Genomic DNA, 9,756 nt, shown 5'->3' on the forward strand with positions numbered 1-9,756 from the left:
ATCCTTGAACACATATATAAAAAAATTCAAGTTCAAGATGGAATCGCTCAGGGCGGTTATTGCAAGCCTGGACGAGGGGGATTACATGGTATCACTGGACATCAAGGATGCTTACCTGCATGTCCCCATTTACCATCCTCACCAGGAGTACCTCAGATTTGTGGTACAGGATTGTCATTACCAATTCCAGACGTTTCCGTTCGGTCTGTCCACGGCTCCGAGGGTCTTTACCAAGGTAATGGCCGAAATGATGATACTCCTTCGAAAGAAGGGAGTTTTAATTATCCCGTACTTGGACGATCTTCTGATAAAGGCGAGGTCCAGAGAGCAGTTGTTGGTCGGGGTAGCACTATCTCGGGAAGTGCTACAACAGCACGCTGGATTCTAAACATTCCAAAGTCACAGCTGGTCCCTACGACACGTCTACTGTTCCTGGGGATGGTTCTGGACACAGAACAGAGAAAAGTGTTTCTCCCGGAGGAGAAGGCCAAGGAGCTGTCATCTCTAGTCAGAGGCCTCCTAAAACCAAAACAGGTGTCGGTGCATCACTGCACGCGGATCCTGGGAAAAATGGTAGCTTCCTACGAAGCGATTCCATTCGGCAGGTTTCATGCAAGAACCTTTCAGTGGGACCTGTTGGACAAGTGGTCCGGATCGCATCTTCAGATGCATCTTCAGATGCATCGTCTGATAACCCTGTCTCCAAGGACAAGGGTGTCTCTGCTGTGGTGGCTGCAGAGTGCTCATCTTCAAGAGGGCCGCAGATTCGGCATACAGGACTGGGTCCTGGTGACCACGGATGCCAGCCTTCGAGGCTGGGGGGCAGTCACACAGGGAAGAAACTTCCAAGGACTATGGTCAAGTCAGGAGACTTCCCTGCACATAAATATTCTGGAACTAAGGGCCATTTACAATGCCCTAAGTCAGGCAAAACCCCTGCTTCAAACCAGCCGGTACTGATCCAGTCAGACAACATCACGGCAGTTGCCCATGTAAACCGACAGGGCGGCACGAGAAGCAGGACGGCAATGGCAGAAGCCACAAGGATTCTCCGATGGGCGGAAAATCACGTGTTAGCACTGTCAGCAGTGTTCATTCCGGGAGTGGACAACTGGGAAGCAGACTTCCTCAGCAGGCACGACCTCCACCCGGGAGAGTGGGGACTTCATCCAGAAGTCTTCCAACTGATTGTAAACCGTTAGGAAAGGCCACAGGTGGATATGATGGCGTCCCGCCTAAACAAAAAGCTAGAAAAGTATTGCGCCAGGTCAAGAGACCCGCAGGCGATAGCTGTGGACGCTCTAGTGACACCGTGGGTGTACCGGTCGGTTTATGTGTTCCCTCCTCTTCCTCTCATACCAAAGGTACTGAGGATAATAAGGAGAAGAGGAGTAAGAACTATACTCATTGTTCCGGATTGGCCAAGAAGAGCTTGGTACCCGGAACTTCAAGAAATGATCTCAGAGGACCCATGGCCTCTGCCGCTCAGACAGGACCTGCTGCAGCAGGGGCCCTGTCTGTTCCAAGACTTACCGCGGCTGCGTTTGACGGCATAGCGGTTGAACACCGGATCCTGAAGGAAAAGGGCATTCCGGAGGAAGTCATTCCTACGCTGATTAAAGTTAGGAAAGAAGTAACCGCAAACCATTATCACCGCATATGGCGAAAATATGTTGCGTGGTGTGAGGCCAGGAAGGCCCCAACGGAAGAATTTCAGCTGGGCCGTTTCCTGCACTTCCTACAGTCAGGGGTGACTATGGGCCTAAAATTGGGTTCCATTAAGGTCCAGATTTCGGCTCTATCGATTTTCTTCCAGAGAGAACTGGCTTCACTACCTGAAGTTCAAACTTTTGTTAAGGGAGTGCTGCATATTCAGCCCCCTTTTGTGCCTCCAGTGGCACCTTGGGATCTCAACGTGGTGTTGGATTTCCTAAAGTCACATTGGTTTGAGCCACTTAAGACCGTGGAATATAAATATCTCACGTGGAAAGTGGTCATGTTGTTGGCCTTGGCTTCGGCCAGGCGTGTATCAGAATTGGCGGCTTTGTCATGTAAAAGCCCTTATCTGATTTTCCATATGGATAGGGCAGAATTGAGGACTCGTCCCCAATTTCTCCCTAAGGTGGTATCAGCCTTTCATCTGAACCAACCTATCGTGGTGCCTGCGGCTACTAAAGACTTGGAGGCTTCCAAGTTGTTGGACGTAGTCAGGGCCCTGAAAATATGTTTCCAGGACAGCTGGAGTCAGAAAGACTGACTCGCTATTTATCCTGTATGCGCCCAACAAGTTGGGTGCTCCTGCTTCAAAGCAGACTATTGCTCGCTGGATCTGTAGTACGATTCAGCTTGCACATTCTGCGGCTGGACTGCCGCATCCTAAATCAGTGAAAGCCCATTCCATGAGGAAGGTGGGCTCTTCTTGGGCGGCTACCCGAGGGGTTTCGGCTCTACAACTTTGCCGAGCAGCTACTTGGTCGGGGTCAAACACATTTGCAAAATTCTACAAGTTTGACACCCTGGCTGAGGAGGACCTAGAGTTTGCCCATTCGGTGCTGCAGAGTCATCCGCACTCTCGCGCCCGTTTGGGAGCTTTGGTATAATCCCCATGGTCCTTACGGAGTCCCAGCATCCACTTAGGACGTCAGAGAAAATAAGATTTTACTCACCGGTAAATCTATTTCTCGTAGTCCGTAGTGGATGCTGGGTGCCCATCCCAAGTGCGGATTGTCTGCAATACTTGTATATAGTTGTTGCTTAACTACAGGGTTATTGTTGAGCCATCTGTTGAGAGGCTCAGTTGTTATCATACTGTTAACTGGGTATTGTATCACGAGTTATACGGTGTGATTGGTGTGGCTGGTATGAGTCTTACCCGGGATTCAAAATCCTTCCTTCTTGTGTCAGCTCTTCCGGGCACAGTATCCTAACTGAAGTCTGGAGGAGGGTCATAGTGGGAGGAGCCAGTGCACACCAGTTAGACCTAAAGCTTCTTTATAGTTGTGCCCAGTCTCCTGCGGAGCCGCTATTCCCCATGGTCCTTACGGAGTCCCAGCATCCACTACGGACTACGAGAAATAGAATTAGCGGTGAGTAAATTCTTATTTATTCTCCCCACATAAATCCTGTTGTTCCCTACAGGAAAACTAAAATAACAAATATAAGCCCCTAACGGTCAGCTGTCCTCCTCCCTGTGCCTCAGTGGCGGGGGTTGTTCGTAGTGGAGTGCTGCGAATACTGAGCAGTGGGCGGTCAGGCAGGTGTGGGTTGACTAGGAAATCTGTGTATGCAGGCAGAAACTGGAAGATGTGTATGCGGGTGGGCTGGCTGGGTGGTGAGATGCGGTGGCCGTGACCTATGATATCACACCGCCGCGTCTTGAAGGCTTACGTCACGGCCGGAGCATGACTAATCCTCTAAGAAGAGCCCGGGCCAACAGTTTACTCTGTAGATGCAGGAAGCTGCTCTGGCTCCGCGGCACACCTTGCAACTGGTCGCGGCACACTGGTTGAAAAAGCCTGCTCTAGGAGTATCTCCAGTAGATCCGCGTACCAGGCCCTTCTTGGCCAGTCCGGAGCAATGAGAATTGCTTGAACCTTTTCCCTTTTTATTCTTTTTGAGAATTTTTGAGATCAATGGAAGTGGTGGAAACACATACACCATCTGGTAGACCCAAGGAGTCAGCAGGGCATCAACCGCCACTGCTTGTGGGTCTCTCGAGCTGGAACAATACCGCTTGGGCTTCTTGTTGAGACTAGATGTCATCATGTCGATTTGTGGCATACCTTACCGATGTGTCAAGCACCCGACCACCTCCGGGTGGAGGTCGTGTCTGCTGAGGAAGTATGCTTCCCAGTTGTCTACTCCCGGGATGAAGATTGCCGACAACGCCATGGTGTATCTTTCCAGCCAGAGGAGAATCCTTGACACCTCTGAAATTGCTGTTCTGTTCTTCGTTCCTCCCTGTCGGTTTATGTACATTACCGCCCTCACATTGTTTGACTGAATCTGAATGGTGTGATCTTGAAGAAGTGATGCCTGTAGAAGGGCGTTGTATATAGCCCTTAGTTCCAGAATGTAGATTGGAAGGATGGTTTCCTGACTTGGCCATTTTCCCTGGAACTGTTTCCCCTGGGTGACTGCTCCCCAACCTCCTGAGGCTTGCGTCTGTGGTTGGCAGAATCAAATTTTGAATCCCGAACCTTTGGCCCTCGGTCAGGTGCGAAGTCTGAAACCACCACAGAAGAAAAATCCAGGCTTTTGGCGACAGATGGATCCTCTGGTGCATGTGGAGATGCGATCCGGACCACTTGTCTGACAGATCCAGCTGGAAGGGCCTCAGTGAAACCTTCCATATTGTAGTGCCTCGTAAGAGGAGATGAATGCATAGATGTACCGATATCCGGGTTGGTTTTAGAACATCCCGTACCATCGACTGGATTACCAATGTCTTGTCTAAAGGAAGGAATACCGTCTGTGCCTCCGTATCCAGTGTCATCCCCCAAGAACAGAAGCCTCCATGTTGATTCCAGATGAGATTTTGGTAGGTTCAGAATCCACCCGTGATCCTGAAGTAGTCGGGTTGAGGTGGCAATGTTGTCCAACAACCTCTCCCTGGATGATGCTTTTATCAGCAGATCGTCCAGGTACGGTATTACGTTCACTCCTTGTTTGCAGAGGAAACATATCATCTCTGCCATTACCTTGGTAAACACCCTCGGTGCTGTAGAGAGGCCGAATGGTAGGCCCTGGAACTGGTAGCGACAGTCCTGTAATGCAAACCTTAGATAAGCCTGATGAGGTGGCCAAATCGGAATATGAAGGTACGCATCCTTGATATCCAGAGACACCAAGAATTCCCCCTCTTCCAGACTGGAGATCTCCGCTTCCAGACTCGAACTTGAACACCCGTAAGTACGGGTTAGACGACTTGAGGTTTAAAATGGTCCTTACCGAAACGTCCGGTTTCGGTACCACAAACAGGTTAGAATAATAACCCTGGTTTTGCAGCTGAAATGGAACTGGAACAATGACCTGAGTCTATACTAGTTTTTGAATTGCTTCCTGTAAAGTCATACTTTTTGAGAAGATGGTAAGCCTGATTTGAAGAATCTGAGGTGGGGGTTCCTGAAACTCCAGCCTATAGCCCTGGGTGATAAGATCTTTGACCCAGGGATCCTGGCATGATGTTGCCCGTATGTGACTGAAATATCTTAATCGGTTTCCCACCTGCCTGTCTTCCAGGCAGTGCGGTCCACCGTCATGCTGAAGGCTTAGAGGAAGCAGAACTGGGGTTCTGTTCCTGTGAACCTGCAGTTGCTGGTTTTCTGGGTTAACCTCTAATGTCTTTTGAAGGCCGTAGAAGAACCTTTTGGTTTTATTTTTAAATTTTGTTGTCCGAAAGGACTGCAGTGTTTGAGCAGAGTAGGTTTTCTTAGCTGGGGGTGCTGCGGAAGGAAGATATGTAGACTTACCCGCAGTTGCCTTGGAAATCCACATATCCAGTTCAGCTCCAAACAGGGCCTCACCTGTAAATGGTAGGTTTTCCACGCCTTTCCTGGAATCTGCAGTCCACTGGCGTAGCCCTGCGTGCTGACACTGCCATTGCCATGGTGCATGCATTCAGCAAACCTATTTTTTATGGCCTCTACCATATAATTTGCAGAGTCCTGAATATGCTGTAGGAGTAAAACTATCTTCCCCCTGGATAAGGAATCTACCTTATCAATTAGATTACCTTACCATTTAGCAATGGCCCTAGTGATCCATGCACAAGCAATAGTGGGTCTCTGGGCCACCCTAGCAGCTGTGTACAGGGATTTGAGAGTGTTCTCAATTTTTACCTGCCCCAGGGACAGGTAAGCCTATCTTACGTGACCACCTAGATACTGATGTGTCAACAATCAGTGGGTTTTCCCATTTTTTTTTCTATCATCCTGAGGAAAAGGGAAGGATGTGAGCAATCTCTTAGGGATCTGAAACTTTTTATCAGGATTAACCCAAGTTTCTTCAAACAGAACTCAACTCTTTTGATGCAGGAAAAGTAGCAGATGATTTATTTTTTACATTAAAACAGGACACCTCATCCTCCTCTGTCATTTTATCAGGAATTTGCAGAATAGCTTCTATCAGAGCATGTACCCCCTGTGACAAAGCTGCCTACCCCACCCCACTGAGTCCACCTCACCCTCCTCTGCGTCTGACACGTCATCAGTGTCAGTCTGCAGGATCTGGGCTAGTGTGCTCATTTGTGGACAAATGGTAGGGGTCTGAGATGCTGGTATGGGAACTGAATATTCATCAGGTCATCCACAGACTGTCTTAAGTATTGCGTCTTTCTCATTCTGGGATAATTTATTAGAAATATTCGAGATCATCCCTTTTAGAGACTCCAACCATGCTGGTTCGGATCCACTAGTTTGATAATGTGTACTATCCTGAGTGCATTGTAGTGATCCCCCTGGAGAAGGAAAATCACTCTGCCGTGCATGAAACACACTCCTTAGAGGTTGTAATGTGAAAGTACACACACACAGGAGAAAAGGTTACGCACAGTTAACCCACACAGAGCCTTTCTAGGGAGAACAGAGTATGATGGTGCCAGACACACAGCCACCTTCTTGCTTAAGCCTAGCTGGTTCGCAGACGAAGTACCCGTAATAGGGTATCAGTACTCTTATACTGTCCATCCCCCCCCCCACCCCCCTGCTATGACCCCCCTGGTACCGCTGAGGTAATCTGGAGTCCTTGTGGAGGAGCTGTGCTTCTCTGCCAGTCTGTTCAGTGAGAGCTGCAGAGGGAAAATGGTGATGGTGAGCTGCTGGATCTGCTCATAGTGAAGCCCTGCCCCCTTAATGGCGCACGGTCTTCCCGTTTTTTTTTTTTTTTTTTATACTGGTTGAGGTTATATGGTTTGCTTTACAGTGGGTTAGAACCCCTGTAAGCTGTACTGCCAGGGCGGGTATTGTTAGTTATGGCCTCAGCTCGCCCTTCACAGTGGGACACACATACACACTGCATGTCTCTGAAGCCTGGAGCCGCAGCCTGCCTGAAAACAACAAACAGAAAAATAAATGCAGAAAACTCTTCAGGAGCTTCCCTAAGTGTGAGCAGCTCCTCTGGGCACATTTTCTAAACTGAGTCTGGTAGGAGGGGCATAGAGGTAGGAGCCAGCCCACACTTTAAAATTCTTAAAGTGCCCATGGCTCCTAGTGGACTCGTCTATACCCCATGGTGCTAATGTGGACCCCAGTATCCTCTAGGACGTAGGAGAATAATTCTGCAAAGTATGCTTTCAAAAACAAAAGTGTTAATAGTTTATTGCTGTTTGGAAGGCAGAGGGTGGTCACACCAAATATTGATTTGATTTAGATTTCTCTTCTGTTCAGTCACTTTGCATATTGCTAGTTAATAAAACTAAACACTTCTATTTTTTTATTTTAAAGCATGCTTACATTGTAGCATTTTTTTGCACACCTGCCTAAAGTTTTGCACAGTATTGCATATAGCAGTCATTTTTACTGTAAAGCTTGTTACATATTGGCAGTCAGAAAGTGAGCACCCCCATATCTCACACGACTTACACTACTGCCCAGCAGTGCTGAGCCAGAACATGTGCCACAGTGTCTGTTTGGACTTTGGACGAGCGTAATGTCTTCCAGCAGACATTTTGGTTAGCCTCCCAAATGTGAGGTGTGACTTCTATCTGTTATAATTGTATTTGCTGAAACATCTTGTGATTTTACTAGTCTGAAGCACATATGGCCAATCACCTAAGCTGCACCAGATCTACAGTTTGTCTATTTTTATATTAGACCAATTTTATATAAAAACTTTCAGCTTATGGCTACAGATTCTGTCAAAAAGTTTTAATTTGGGCAAGAAAAAGATAGGAACAAGACCGTGCTGACAGACTTGGATGTAAATTATTTTACAGTTTAGTGAGACCATTTATAGAAACCATCATACAGACAAATGGCATTATAAAACACTTTTAAACACATATATAAAAAATCAATTTCTGTGTAAAGGTTAAAAAAACCAGAGACATCCGTTATATTAGGAGCATTATAACTTTCTCTTTAACTCAATGACTGTGTAGTCATTCAAAGAGTCCACAGCTGGACAAAGGGCCTAATTCAGACCTGGTCGCACGCAGGCAATTTTTATGCACTGCTGCGACCAGGTAATTGCCGCCCACAGGGGAGGAGGGGATTTGCTGTACAGGGCTGCAAATGCTTGTGCACAGAGCTGCACAAACAAAAATGTTGTGCAGTCTCTGCACAGCTCAGCGATGATCCTTGCTGGAACTGACGTCAGGATTCCTCCCTGGAAACGGCCGGGCACGCCTGCGTTTTCCTTGACACTCCCAGAAAACAATGAGTTGACACCCCCGGACGGCCTCTTCCTGTCAATCTTATTGCGTTCGCCGCTGTGAACGCTTTCTTCGTTGTTTTCGACGCTGCCTGCACGTTGCGGTCCCCACGCATGTGCTGTTCAGACCCAATCGTACAGCTGCAAAAAACTGCAGTGTGCGATTGAGTCTGAATGACCCCCCAAAGTCCTCTGGTTTCCACCAGTCTGAAGTTAATAACGATAGTCTCATGCACTGAATGTATTTAAGTATGCACTATTTTGTAACCGTTCTTAGTCCTGGCCAGGACAGTTAATATCAGTTTAAAAGGTCTTGGGTAATAATCCACTCACTTATCCACTGGAGAGGTCCTGATGTTCTGCATCCCTTGGGGGATTCCCATAAATTGGTCACCTGGAGAGACAGTCTTTCAGTGATAATATCCTCTGAGGAAGCTGCTGACCCCTAGAGGAGACGGAGAAACGCATCAGGAGCCCCCATCGCACGATGCACAAGCCTGCATTATCTCACTAACTGTGAGGAGGATATTGGGGGTCATTCTGACCTGATCGCGCGCTGTAGTTTATCGCAGCGGTGCGATCGGGTCAGTACTACGCTGGCGCCTGCCAGACGGCCGAGGACCGAAGTTGCCTAGCGATCACCTCTGCCTGATTGACAGGCAGAGGCGGTCGCTTGGCGGGAGGGGACTGGACAGCGACGTTAAGCTGCCGTTTAGGGGTTGCGGTGCCAGACCTTTGGGGGGGGGGGAAACTGCGGCGCCTGTGGTTATTTTTTTTATTTTTTTTGCCCAGAAGCAGCTGATGTGGAACGTGCACGTGGGCTTTTTAGAGCAGCGTTAGCACGTCCGCCGTTTTCACTGTGTAAAATATCAATGTACTGATAATAAGTAATTGTGTGCAATACCTTTATGGGACCAACAATATCTAGATTGTGTCACAACTAATATAGCATATTATATGGACTGCAAATGTGTACTACGGCTGGGAAATATATTTAAACAAAATAAAGTTACAAACATATACAAATGAGCACCTATGTGAGCAATTTATACAACATAGAGTGTGTTTCCCTATGAGACTGTGTAATGCACCACATTAATCGGATACCAACAGCTGTTAGTTTGTGCTGCATGCCCTGTCAGAAATCACAAACTCCCCTGAATGGGGACAGGATAAGCTGCAGCAAGCTATTCTATACGATACATTGTGTGTGGATTGAATAGCAACATTGTATAAAACAAGGCGTACCATTGCAATTTATTTCAATTGACTGAGCTTTCCTGGATAGGAAAGAGATTAGACACACAAATCACAGCATATGATACACCAATCAAGCACTGAACAGCAATGCTGTATGATACATCATGTCACAACACAGCCTATTCT

This window comes from Pseudophryne corroboree, chromosome 5 (genome assembly GCF_028390025.1).
Source record: "Pseudophryne corroboree isolate aPseCor3 chromosome 5, aPseCor3.hap2, whole genome shotgun sequence".
NCBI lineage: Eukaryota > Metazoa > Chordata > Amphibia > Anura > Myobatrachidae > Pseudophryne > Pseudophryne corroboree.